Below are 13538 nucleotides of genomic sequence, written 5' to 3'. Positions count from 1 at the left end.
GCCAAATGCCTATTTTGTGCAGCACAACTGTTAAAATCATGCTTGGGTGTCATTTTACAGCATACAAAGCCCTTTCACATACATTGTCTGGTCTGATGCTTCTAAGACCTGTGGAATATAAGCAAAGACCATCAATTTTACCCCTGCTGAGACAAGGGGGGGCCCAGAGAGATACCATGTCCAAGGTCTTGATACTAAATGTTAGAATTAAGGACGGAATGAGCTCTCCAAGACCGTGCAATGCTTCCATAGTAAAACCATGATTACCAGCAAGACATTCACATTGAATAAACTCAAGAGCATAATTAAAGTTATTTGCCTGGTTCAATACTCTGGTACTCTGATAGCCTGCAGAGCAAAATTCTTCCAGTACAAGTCCCATGCCTCATGTTTCAACTTGCACACTCCAAATGATCAATCCCTCTTTTAAATGAAATGGGATTCAATGCTTCCTTGTTATTCTACTCTCCCAGAAAGGTAAGTTCTTTTTCTAACTAGTGCCCAGTATAGTGCTTGGCACAAAATGGCTACCAATTTTGTGTTAATTTAATTGAATCAAGAACACAGATACATGATTGTAAATGAAAGAAGCCAGTCACAGAGGACCACATTTTGTGTGATTTCATTTCTTTGAAATGCCTAGAATAGGCAAATCTATAGAGGCAGAAAGCAGATTAGTGTTTGCAGAGACTGGTGGGTGATGGGGGAAATAGGGTGTGACTGCTAATCCGTATGGAGTTTCCTTTGGGGTGATGAAAATGTTTTAAAATTGACTGTGGTAATGGATGCACAACTAGAAGACTGTACTAAAAGCCACTGAGTTGTACACTTTAAATCAGTTAATTGTATGGTCTGTGAATCAGAGCTCAATAATGCCATTAAAGTTTTTTTAAAAAGATTTTATCAATTTCCTGATTTGCTCCATATTGTGTTTAAAATCCAGAAGACTTATCTCAATGTCACCTTTAATTAGTTCACTTGTGAGCAGGTTTTTAGTAGTAGCATTTGCTACCATTCATTCGTTGCTAACATTCAAAAGAAGTTGGGGGTTTATGACAGTGAGAGAGATAGATCCAGGATGGAAAAGCAAGACGGATAGCAACTGATAGGAAAGGTTGAGAAGAGGAGCCAAGGAATTGATCCCTTGGCCCAAGCCCAGGACATACTTCTGAGATCTAGGAAAAGAGGTTTCTGGCCAAGATGAAAGGGACTGTTTTCATGATGGATACAAACAGCACATCATTGTTACTCACTGACAGTCAGGGCCAGGATGGAGAAGAAGAGCTCCCCTGCATCTACGTGGAGTACCATTGGCATGGGCATAGTGATGGCTCTGGACTGTGTGGAACATGTGGGCACCCCAATGGTTCACTGTGTATAGTGTCATCTGAGAAAGAAAGGTAGGATGCCACCTGTGCTTGACAGGATGAGTTTGGGTATTCAAATGAAAACAGCCCCTTCCAGGGAGTATGGAACATAACTGGTGGGGGTTTTCATTGCTTGTTTAACAGCTTTATTGAGATATATTTTACATATAATAAAATTTACCAATTTCAACTATGCAATTCAATGACTTTTAGAAAACTTACCAAGTGGTGCTACCATCATCATAAACCAGTTTTCGAACACTTTCTTTATCCCAATAAGATCCTTCATGGACATGGTTACTTTTAACAAGAACTCATTCATTAAATACCAACTGTGACCAGGAGAGAAACATGGGTTTCATCAATAGATAACCTCAATATTTTTTCTTTCTCCAAAATTCTTCCATATCTACCCTTTCCATTCCTCAAGACCATCCTCTGCTCCAGAGCTTCATGATCCCAGTTCCATAACACTACAAAAGTCTCACAGGTAATATGTCTAGGGACAGCCAAACCATTCCTTCTAACTCACAGTTATATTTATCTTCTTAAAATCCGCATTCCATTATTCTATTATCTGTTTCCTGTTGCATCACCTATGAACACTTAAGACTTGAGTACCATTATTGTTTGGCCACTAATTCACTTTGTCTTAGTTGAAGACCTGGTACCAGAATATTTCTATGGTACTTTCACACAATACTATGATTCTTCTGGCTGGACTTCAAACTCCTCTGTAATTTGAGTCAGCCCTCTCTATCCAGTTTTATTTTTGACTGTTTCTCAATAAGCATATATTCTACTTCACTCAAGCCAACTTTCTCATGATCCAACATGTTGATAAAGCCTTCTCTTCGTGGTTTTATCAATACTATTATTTTTACTTGGAAAACTCTTTTCTTCTCTACTCATATGTATCAGTCAGCTATTGCTGTGTAATAACCTACTCAGAAGCTGGAGAGTGGTTGATCCTAAATTGACTAGCTTGGGCATCTGCAAGGGGCTGTGCTCTAGGCCAGGCTTGGGTGGAGTTGCCTAACTATGCAGCTTGACTCCACATGTCTCTCATCCCTCTCCAGCAATCCAGCTCAGACACATCCTTCTCATGGCATGGCAGAAGCACAAATGGGCAAGTAGGAACAAGCAAGGCCTCTTGAGGTCTAGGATCACAGCAAGCATGCCATCACCTCTCCATGTCCCTATTGACCAAAGCCAGTCAAATGGCTGACTCCAGAGTCAGAGTTAGAGAGCACTGCCATGTTACCTAAAGAGCATGTATACAGGGATGAGTGAAACACTAGGTCCATCAATACATTCTACCACACTATCCAAATCCTTCAGATGGATTTCTTGGTCACTGCTGTTATTTGGTATAGGAAAAGAAAGTATTCCAGAAACTGAAGTCTACTGGAACCTTTCAAAGGTGACAATGAGGGCTCTATAAATGAATTAGGTTTTTGAAGAGCTGGAATACTATGAAATCAGATAAAAAAATATATGTATCATCAGGTTTAAAAACAAAATCCTTTTACAACAAATACCAATATTTATATCTTCACACCCTGAAAAAGTATGATAGACATGTCTCCACTTATTCATGTGCCTGTTGTTGAGGGCTTGAACTATCCAGAACATAATCTTTAATCTGAAAGTAACCCCAGAGTTTTCTCATGAACTTTCTTCTCGAGATAGGGGAGCTCTGAAATCACCCTCTGGCCAGAGTTGATTAAGGTTACTTGATGAGCTTGGTTATCTGGTTTCCTGTGTCAGCCTTAAATTCTTTTCTTAGATATAGCCAAGCAGTAGGAATCTGTGAAATGGGATGGAGGACAGTGAAGTACAAACTACCTGAACACAGATGTTTTGTCTGACATTTGTATCCTTTACAATGTATCCTTGCCTATAATGTATGCCCCACAAAAATCACATAAAAGTACCATGCAATGAGCAATGATTGAAGAGAGACTCATATAAAAATAATCATTTTACTGGTTTTCATAAGACAATATGTGATTATAAAAATGCACAAATAGAGAAAATAACTTATTTGGGCCAGTAAATATGAAACTCAATGTAATTTGCAATTTAGAATTCTGTGGCTCTCCAAAATGGGTTTTACCTAATTTAATTTAAGGCTTAATTTTAGATAATAAAATCCCAAACCAAACCTATATATATGTTAATATCTTTTGAACTTAGACTAAGTCTCCAAGACTTCTCTCCTTAAGTAGAGAAAATAAGAGAAAAAGAACCTTCCTAGGTTTTCAGTTGGGCTGGGCGTGGTTCCTGGATTTGTAATTGCACTGATTTCCCTGTGAGTCACATTTGTTCCTAGGGTACACCAGACTTTCCCCTTTTAGATGCCTGAAGAGATACTTCGGTGCAACAACAGAACACTGGAAAGTGATGAGGAAACCATACGATTGTGTCCAGCTCAATAGACACAGAATGATCTGATGTTTTAAAGCAGAGCCTCTCTCCCTTGAGTGCACAAGTAAGAGCCTGGGGGCTGGTAGAACCACATGTTCCCAAGCTCCAACCATGGAGTTTCTGGTGCACTGTGTCTGGGACAGGGCTCCTGATTCTGCATTTCTAACAAGCTCCCATGTATTGCAGATGCTGCTGTTCTGTGGAACACATTTTGAGTAGCACTTGTTTGGAGTACAATTTCTCAGCCTTGGCAATACTGACATCTGGAGCCAAGTAATTCTCTGTTGTGGGGGCTGCACTGTGCATTACGGGATGTTGAAGGGCATCCTTGGCCTCTACCGACTAGTAACACCTCTCCAGGTGTGACAACCAAAAAATATTTCCAAACATTGCCAAGTGTCCTTTGGGAGCCAAATCACCCTCATTGAGAACTATTGGCTTAAAGGATAGGTCCTGAATAAAAGAGACCTGAGTTGAAATCTGCCCGAACCATTTGACTACCCATGTGATTCAGGGGAGCAGGGTCCACATGGCTAAAGCATCGGTATGAGTGTGCCTCCCCTAGAGAGTTGTTGTAGGGACAGGTTAAATGAGGATGTATTTAATCAAGTGGCATGGGGCCTGGCCCCAAGGTAGCAGTCTATAAGAGTTCCTGAGTGTTGCATCAAAAAATCTTTCTATGAGGCAATATCCTCCAAACTCTGTTTATCATAGAAGAGTAAGTTTCTGTCTAATGAGTTTAAGTGTATACATTACATTTTGAATTCTAGAGTCTTTTCTCAGTTCAGAGGCAATAACAATAAAATAAACCCAACATCTATCTCTATGCTCATGAAGCTTAAAATCTAGTTCCATGACTAACACACCGAGCATACTGTTATGATCCTGAAATAATCTTGATTTGAAACATAGATGTGTTTTTCAAGTTGTTTCTGAAGCAAAATGCTTTGTCAGTTTGTCAAATCCCTTTCATTCCAACGACCATAGAAGATAAAATCCAGTTGTTGTCCAAAGAACAAAAATAACCAAGGGGGCTGAGATAAAAATCTCAGGCGAAACTGGTAAAAAGGGTAAAGCTGTATTTCCGTATCTCATATCCTATCAATACCCTCCCATAAGGAGCACTAATATTAGTTTTTCCTTTTGCCACCAGGGGGAGAATCAAACTTTCTCACAGAGTCACATGTATTTGTCAGACATGCATTACGGAGGCTGGCAGACCAGGGTTGAATAAAGCTTTTAGTTACTTCCTACCAGGATAAAAATATCTGCTGGCATGAATTCACGAGAGAAGGCTGTACGAACCACTTTTGTATACAAGGTCCTTTTAAGCTTTTTTATTCCAAACACTGCAGCAACAGCTATTTTTGATCCTGGGAGTCAAGAGATGACAAAGTTAACTATCTCTGGGTCTTCTTGCTTTCTTTACATTTAAGATGAGGCATTAGGAATAAGACAAGTAAAATTAATGTTACGTAAGACAGAAATGTACACTTGGATCCCTTTAGCTTCCTCAAACCTAGTATTAAAAGATGATAACGATGACAATGGTGGTGATGACAGTGTTGGTGACTGTAATGTCATTGGTCATGGTAGAGATGGTGGTAATGATGAAAAAGATGACTTTATAATTTTGTCTATCACTGCAACTTTTTTTACAATGAGTATGTGTTATATATAAAATGATACAGCTTTGTCATCTTATAAAAAATACAAGGTGTAGCTCCCCTAAATATACCCAGAATAAATATCAGCTGCATGTCTGAGTCTGAAATATGCGTGCACGTATTGATTAAACTGTTTACTAAATCACTACAGAGTCACTGAATTTTCACCCAAACAAATCAAAGTACCAAGGAAACCACCACCACCACCACCACCAACAACAACAACAACAAAATACAAATAAAAATTCACCTGTAATGAAAGTCAGAAACAACGGGGTCAAAGCAGCTTATACTGACATCAAGTTTCACTTGGCTATGTCTGTTAGAAATTTCCCTCGATGTAGAAGTGGATGTGGCATCTCTAGTCATATTTTTAGTGATAATAATTATTTGGTGGATGGATACACGAACTCCATATTATTTATTAGATACATTATTTCTTTTTGGCTAAAACAACTTTGGGGCTTAAGCCAAAGCCTTCCCTACATAAATGACATCAATCAGATTGGCACGTACCAGAACATTCCAAAATCAATAAGGCGTGTATTTTTAAGAGCCTTTTTTGCTATCTTTAGATCAGCAAATGAAAGCGTCCTGAAGAACCAGGACTGGGAGTTCCACAAATAAACAGCATGCTTCATGGTTCCTTGTGGAGAAAAATCTGGAAACTCTCAAGGGGGTTTTATTGCTGATTTGAAGTGACTTGACGAAACTCAGGATCCCAAATGAGGGAAATCCTTTGATAGTAAGAGTTTACCTAATATCTTCTCAGAGTGAATTCTAAAATTAAGAGTTAGGTCTAAGATCGAGTCAAAAAAGATTGCAAAAGAGACTGCCTTCTTGAGATATGCCTCCTTCTCTCTCCCATCACTTTTCCTATAAAACAACCCAGGATGAGGGCAAAACTCACTAAAATAACATTTATGTGGGTATTATTTTTGAGCCTTGGTCTGTGGTCCCTGCCATTGGTGGCTGTATTGTTCTGATCTCAGTTTCTGCCCCATATCCTAAATCTGTAATCTCAGATACAAATTATCAGCTCGTATGAGAACTGAGAGGGTCATCTGCTCATACATTTCTACCACTTCTAAAAAGGCAACAAAATAGCTATTTCCTCTCATTTCAGAGGAAATTCCATTTTCCACTTTATGCATAAAATTCAGTTGGCTATAACTTACGAAGAAGTAAGCTAAGGAGTGATGACTCTTCAGAAAATATGAGTACTGGAGAATGAATAAATTATCAAACTATAAAAGGAAATAGAGTCTGCTCCTGGAAAAGAGAACAGGGTGTTTCCCCTTGCCTCTCAGCATAAACTAGAAAATAAATAAAGTCTATTCACACAGTTTTCCTGATTCGCAGTTGAAATTTGAAAGGAGAGTAAAGGAGTGACAGAATTTTAATGCTTGAAAAAAGCACAAAGAACACCATATTGGTTTGTAGAATAAAATAATAAGGATAAAAAGTTTCTATAGGATGGACAATGGGGATGCATAAAAACCACATGAGAGAATTAAGAATTTCAATTTCAGACAAGATCATGGATCCAAGATCTACCTACTACCAATGCTCTTGTAAAACAGCCTGATGTGCCCACGGGTAGCCAAGATCTTGTTATCTAAAACTTTCATCTAAAAAGTTAAAGACACAGGGATCCTTGAAAAGTAGGTGATTCCATGTCTTGTGGCAGGAAAAATCAGGATGAGCCAGGAACACTTTGTTGTCACCAAAAATCTTGAATACTTCCAAGGGTGGTGCTACTGGACAAATGGCCAGCTTAATGTAGTTGTCACTTATGAAAACGTGACAGTTTAAGCAACAACCAAAAATTCTGTGAAAAGTCATGAGAACACATACACTCAAAAACAACAAATAGCATAATCTGCTCAAGAAAGATGTGCATGACTTCCCCAAGAAATATTAACTGGAAATACTTCACATTTATGAACCCAAACACATGCTTGTCAAATTCAAGTTTTGCTAAATTCCAGTAGGCCAAAGTGGACAATGAAATGTTGCATAGCATGTTTCAAATTGGGTAGAGAATGCAGAATGCTGGTTGTCAACCTTGGCTACACATGAAAATCACTTGAGAAAATTAAAAAAATATCAATGACTGGGCATTATCCCCAGATTAATTAAATCAGAATCTGGAGGTGGGACTTGGGTCCTGGTATGTTTGAAAATTTTCCCAGACCATTTTAGTGGAAGTGGAGAATCACTGGCCTAGAATGTAGGATAACCAGTCATCTTGGAGACTTTCCTAGTTTTAGCACTGAAAAGTCCCATGTCCCAGCAAACCCTTCAGTCCTGGACAAACAAGGATGATTGGTCACCCTCTCCAAACAGGCAACAAAAAGTTGTCACAGAAATTTTCAAAAAAAATTACATAAGAATACACTGTAAGAAAATTAAGTATAAATGATCATGATTCCCCAGATTGCAAGAAAAGGTTGAAGCTTAGAAATTCTTACTATTGTATAAATGCCTATAGCACAACAAAGCCCCAATGAGGTTGAGGGATCACAATGGCAAACCCTAGTTTTTGGTGTCTTGGTCGAAAATCTCTGACTGAAAACCCCAAATTCATAAATTTGAAGTCACATGCTCGACCAATAACTGTATCCATTATCTCTGTTTTCCTTATTTGGGTCAGTAACCTTGCAACTCTGAGAGGTATACTAATACTAATATAATTCTAAGACTAAGGCTAATTCTATGCTAATAGTGCTGGTGCTGGTACTAATAATAATGACAGTTCTAGCACTAACACTATTATGAATACTAATGATAATGCTGCTACTAATATTAATAGTAATCAGGTACTAGTAGTAATACTGATAAAATACGTGGAGCAAATGAAGAAATTCATCAAACTTTGGTATTAATTCTATTGAGTGTAAAAATAACTTCTGGAGTCAACATGTTAGGATATGCAAGTTTTATTTGTTTTTGAGGTGTTTGAATTCTTTTGGAGAATCTGACATATTGAACTCATGATTTTAACTAAAATACTTGGAATTTAATGATTTAAGTTTGTAATCTCTGTTTAAACATTTAAGGAAATCTGATAAATCTAGAAGTTTAAATTGTGTGAAGAATATTTAGATGCTCAGTAAAAATTTAAGTGTTCATTTTAAAAGTCTCACTGGCTGGTATTTAAGGGATCAAAAGAAAGGTGTTTTGTTTTGTTTTTAAACATTAATGCAAAATGATAAATTTTCAAATAAATTGAGATGTATAAATTGAGCTTAATGGCTTAAAAAGGTGTTTCTAAAAGACTAACTTGATATGCTATTACACAAAGTGAGATTCTATGTTAATATTCTTGCACAAGTGAACCCACAAACAAAAGCTAAGGCTTTAAAATATACAAGTGGTGTGATGTTTCTGAAACAGGTGTGGAAGTGTGATCTCAGACAACATAAAAAGACAGCAAAGACAATTCCTAGAAAATTAGAAGAAGGGAAAGGACAGAGCAGTTACAGCGAATCTTGCCTCAAGTTTCAATGAAAAGGCCCAAAGGGGCCCAATGCATTGCTGTGTTGTAGGAAGCTCCCCTGCCAAATCTCTGGAATGAACCTGAGATGCCTTTTTGCAATGACTCAGATACTAGAATTGAAAGAATGTGACGTAAGTTTTAGCAATGGGGCAATTTATGATTTATTTTGGAAGAACTGAGGAAACAAGATGAAAGTTGCTAGTGAGGCTTAGCCGAAATGCTCTCAAGCAAGCCAAGGATAGAGATCTTTGCAATATTACTTAGAAGTCCAAAGGTTGCTAGAGAACACGGAGTTCAGGGAGAGGCCAGCAGGCTGAAAGGCAGGTGAGCCTGTCTTGTGGGAAGGGTAGAGGTGAATCTAGACGTGACGAGATGCCTGAGGCCTGGGATGGTTTGCCTGGCCCAGATCCATCTGCCATAATAGGAACCTGGAAGCCCCACAGACATGAGGTGTCACATTTAAATGCTTAGGTGGGGCAAACAGGGCCATAAAAGCATGCATTTTTAAATAAGACACAAACCAAACACACAGGTCTGAAGTTATAAAGTACGGAAAATTTACTTTCCCAGCATCTTGAAACACATTTAATTCACAAAATGTGAGCATGTCATCTAAGGATGGAAACATGAATAAGAAAGAGCACAGAGAAAAGCAAAAATTAAACTATAAATAGCAGTAAGAAAAAAGAAAGAGAGGCAAGTGGTGGTGGGAAACCTAGACAGGAATTGTGGAAAATGATTTGCTGACAAAAGAAGAAATAACTGCTTAAAAACAATACTTGTTTTTAAGGTGGAATGAGGTTAACAGTCGAAAGGAAGGCAGCAGTTGAAGGAAGGTCATGGATTAAGTAGACTTATCCAGCAATTTACATGCAAGTCCAGGACTGAACAAAGGAAAAACATTTGGAAAAAAATCATTTGGTTAAAATAATAACAAGTGATAGGCAGAAGAGTTTGACCAGGATGTTACAGACAGGAAGAAAGCAGGCTATAGGGAAATGTGGGAAAGTGATCAGTGAAGGAGAAAGGCAGCACAGCCCTATCTACCTACATCAGTGGGTGTCAACCCTGACTGCACTCTAGAGTCACTGGAGAGCTCTACAAACTACCTATGCCCTATCCTCGACAATTGAGCTGGAATCTCTGGGGTTTGGGGATTGGATATGAAGTTTCTAAAGCTCCTAGGTGATCCCAATTTGCAACTAGGGCTGAGACCCACTGTTTGCGTACAGAGAGAGTAAATGTCAGGTCCCATATCTCTAAATTATCAGGCCCAAACAGCCACTTGCACCTGAAGCACTCCAATAATTGCAGCCAAAGTCATTTCCTTATTTGAACTTGGCAGGTAAACGACTAGAGTTTTCACTTGGCTTATGGAGCTTTAAAATTCAGAAGGAAAAAAGGAAGAAATTTTTCTCAACTAAACTCAGAAAAGGAAGTGGGGAAATATGTTTTGGTGGCTTGTAAAGTATCAACTATTTTACATCTTTGGAACCATCTTTAAATAGAAATCCAACAATATCATTGGTTTTCACACAGATAACAATTCGCCTAGCTACAAAATAAAGACTAGCAACACTGAGATAAGAATGTCCTATTTAGATCACAAACTATCTACAGATTCTTTTTCTGTTTTCATCTCTATTGATCAATGGTTTTCAACTGAGGACAGTTTTGCCCCCTCATGGGACATTTAGCAAAGCTCAGACATTTTTGATTATCATGATTGGCTTGTTATTGGAATCTACTGGGGATCAACCAGAGACACTGCTAAACACCCTACAATGCACTAGAAATCCCTTAAAAATTTATCCAGTCCAAAATATCAATGTGCTGAGACAGAGAGATACTGCTCTAGACAGTAAGGTTAACATTTCTGCAAATAATAGCTAATACTCTCTATAATAACTCACTATTGATACTCTCTACTAATAACTGCCTTTCAACCAAAGCACAAAATAAGTTTCAACATGCACCAATTATATGCTGAGTTAAAGAAAAACAAAAAAGCCTCTTACAGAAAAATCAAAGCACTAATAAAATTATCTTGTGGGTTTACCACAATGAGAGATCAAGGACTGGAGAGTTAGAATGTTGGCCAATCAAGTGAAGTTTCTAAAGAAAAAAAAAACATATTTCAAATTATTTTGATTGTTGGAGTTGAGTTTACACTCGGACAAATTGAGAGTCCTCTAAATGAAGACATCTGAGCATGCATTATCATAATATTTAATTAATTATGCTTAAAATATCTATGTTTACTACATTTTACATGTCCTAAATCATGCATTTGTAGGAAAAAAAGGCTTTTTAAGCTATACATCTATATTCATTTCTTCCAAGCCACTTGGTAAATTTTTACTCACTTCATGAAAATCAAAACAGAGGTGGGATAGGAAGGTGTTTTTCAGAATTGCAATGCAAATTAACAGTGAGAAATAATATCACCCCCAAACATGAGAAAGTCGGTGTAGTTAGAGCTGGAGAGTCTTACCTGGTTTAGAAAGACAAGGAAAACTTATCATTCATCCCAGTCTCTGATCTGTGGTAATAGTAATGTTAACTACTAGGCTAGTTCTAATGGGAAATAGAAAACTATTCTAGAGAAAGATTTACAGATTAATATTATTCATTACAAGCCAGAAAATATTAAATCATGACTGGTACTCTCAAACAAGTAATTTATTTATTTATTTATTTATTTTTTTGAGACGGAGTTTCACTCATGTTACCCAGGCTGGAGTGCAATGGCGCGATCTCGGCTCACCGCAACCTCCGCCTCCTGGGTTCAGGCAATTCTCCTGCCTCAGCCTCCTGAGTAGCTGGGATTACAGGCATGCACCACCATGCCCAGCTAATGTTTTGTATTTTTAGTAGAGACGGGGTTTCACCGTGTTGACCAGGATGGTCTCGATCTCTTGACCTCGTGATCCACCTGCCTCGGCCTCCCAAAGTGCTGGGATTACAGGCTTGAGCCACCGCGCCCGGCCACAAGAAATTTAAATAATTAATGAATCCTATTTCCACGTGCTTGATAGTCATCAATGATTGGGAGAGTGTGAGTGAGAACAATCAAGTCAGTGCTCTTCATGTTTGGCTGTACATTCTCATCAGTTGGAGATTACAAGCTTTTCCTTTCTTAAAATGATGCCTAGGCTTCTTCCCAGACTACATAAATCAGAAACTCTAGGAATGAGGCTTGATCTTTGGTACAGTATTGTATAGCACATCTCCAACTTTAATGTTCATGTAGATTGCCTAGGGATGTTTGTAAAATGCAGATTCTAATTGAGTGAGTCTGGGGTGTGCCTGAGATTCTGCATTTTGCAATGTCAACAGTGCTGTTCTAAGGACCACACTTGGAATAGTGAGGTGTCAAAAGCTTCCTGGTTGATTCTAATGTGCTGCCAGCATTGAGAACCGTCTATGACTAATCTCCTAGTTTTAAGTTGGGTGTTATGTGGGCACAGAAGTAAAATAGAAAAAGAAGCATTCCTCAAATAAGGAATTGCTAAATCACTGTCATGCAATCCACATATCTTTGGCTTACCTTTCGCAAGAAAAAATGGGTCGGATTTCTAATGGGAAGAAATTCCAATGTAGAACAAAACAAGTGCAGTTACTCCTCTGGAAGGACAGCCCATTTGATGTTATATTAATACAGACAACTTCCCCCTTTGCTTTTGCTGTTCCCTTTTCTGGGAGGCTTTCAGCAGAGTTCTGCATGGCTGTTTCCTACTCATCCTTCCACCCTCCTCCTAGGTATCACGCCCAACCCTACCCCATCACTCTAATTTCCTTATCCAGGGTTTTTCACCAGCTGTTTATCACGAGTTAATTAATCAATAACAATAAATGACCAGTGAGTGCAAAGAAACTCACAACCATTCCCATGCCCTGCTGAAACCGGCATGAAGCCTGACTATTGGTCAGTACAGGGGTCTTGGGAGAGAGAAATCCTAAAAGGAAGAAAAATAATGTATGATCTTAAAAAATCACTCTGGCTGGCATTTTGGAGAAGTCTTTAAATTTATGGCTTTATCTCATATTGATTGTCTCATTTGAGGCCTAGGAAAAACTCATAGGGTGGGAATTTTCCCCATTCTCAAGGTAGGAGAACTGAGTTTTTGAGATGCCACACAGCACAAAAGTCATAGAAGGAAAAATTGAAGGCAGGCCTCTGAATTCAAAATTTAAGGTCTTTCAACTTCTCCTAGCTGACTTCTTTATTTTTACAACACACTCTTAAGAACCAAGGACCAAGTCCTAAAACTGTACATATATTTAAACATGATATTAAGTAAATTTAACCCACCAGCATCTAAAATAAGAGCTACAAGGTTAGTCACATTGGTGTGTTTGTCCCAACCCTGCACCCTACTTTCTCCATGTGATTTTTAATGGGGGCCCTTTGCATTTACTGAATTAAAAGCACTAAGGATATCCTGAAAAAAATACTATCAAATTAATGAAATAGTCAGTTACTTCGTATAACTGAGTATTTATAAAGCAGTATGACTTTCTTATTTAAAGGAAATGGAAGTTTTAATTTTTATACCAAGATTGTAAAAG

The sequence above is a fragment of the Cebus imitator genome, unplaced genomic scaffold (genome assembly GCF_001604975.1).
Source record: "Cebus imitator isolate Cc_AM_T3 unplaced genomic scaffold, Cebus_imitator-1.0 Scaffold692, whole genome shotgun sequence".
In the NCBI taxonomy this organism is placed as follows: Eukaryota; Metazoa; Chordata; class Mammalia; order Primates; family Cebidae; genus Cebus; species Cebus imitator.
Note: the sequence above shows the minus strand (reverse complement) of the source record.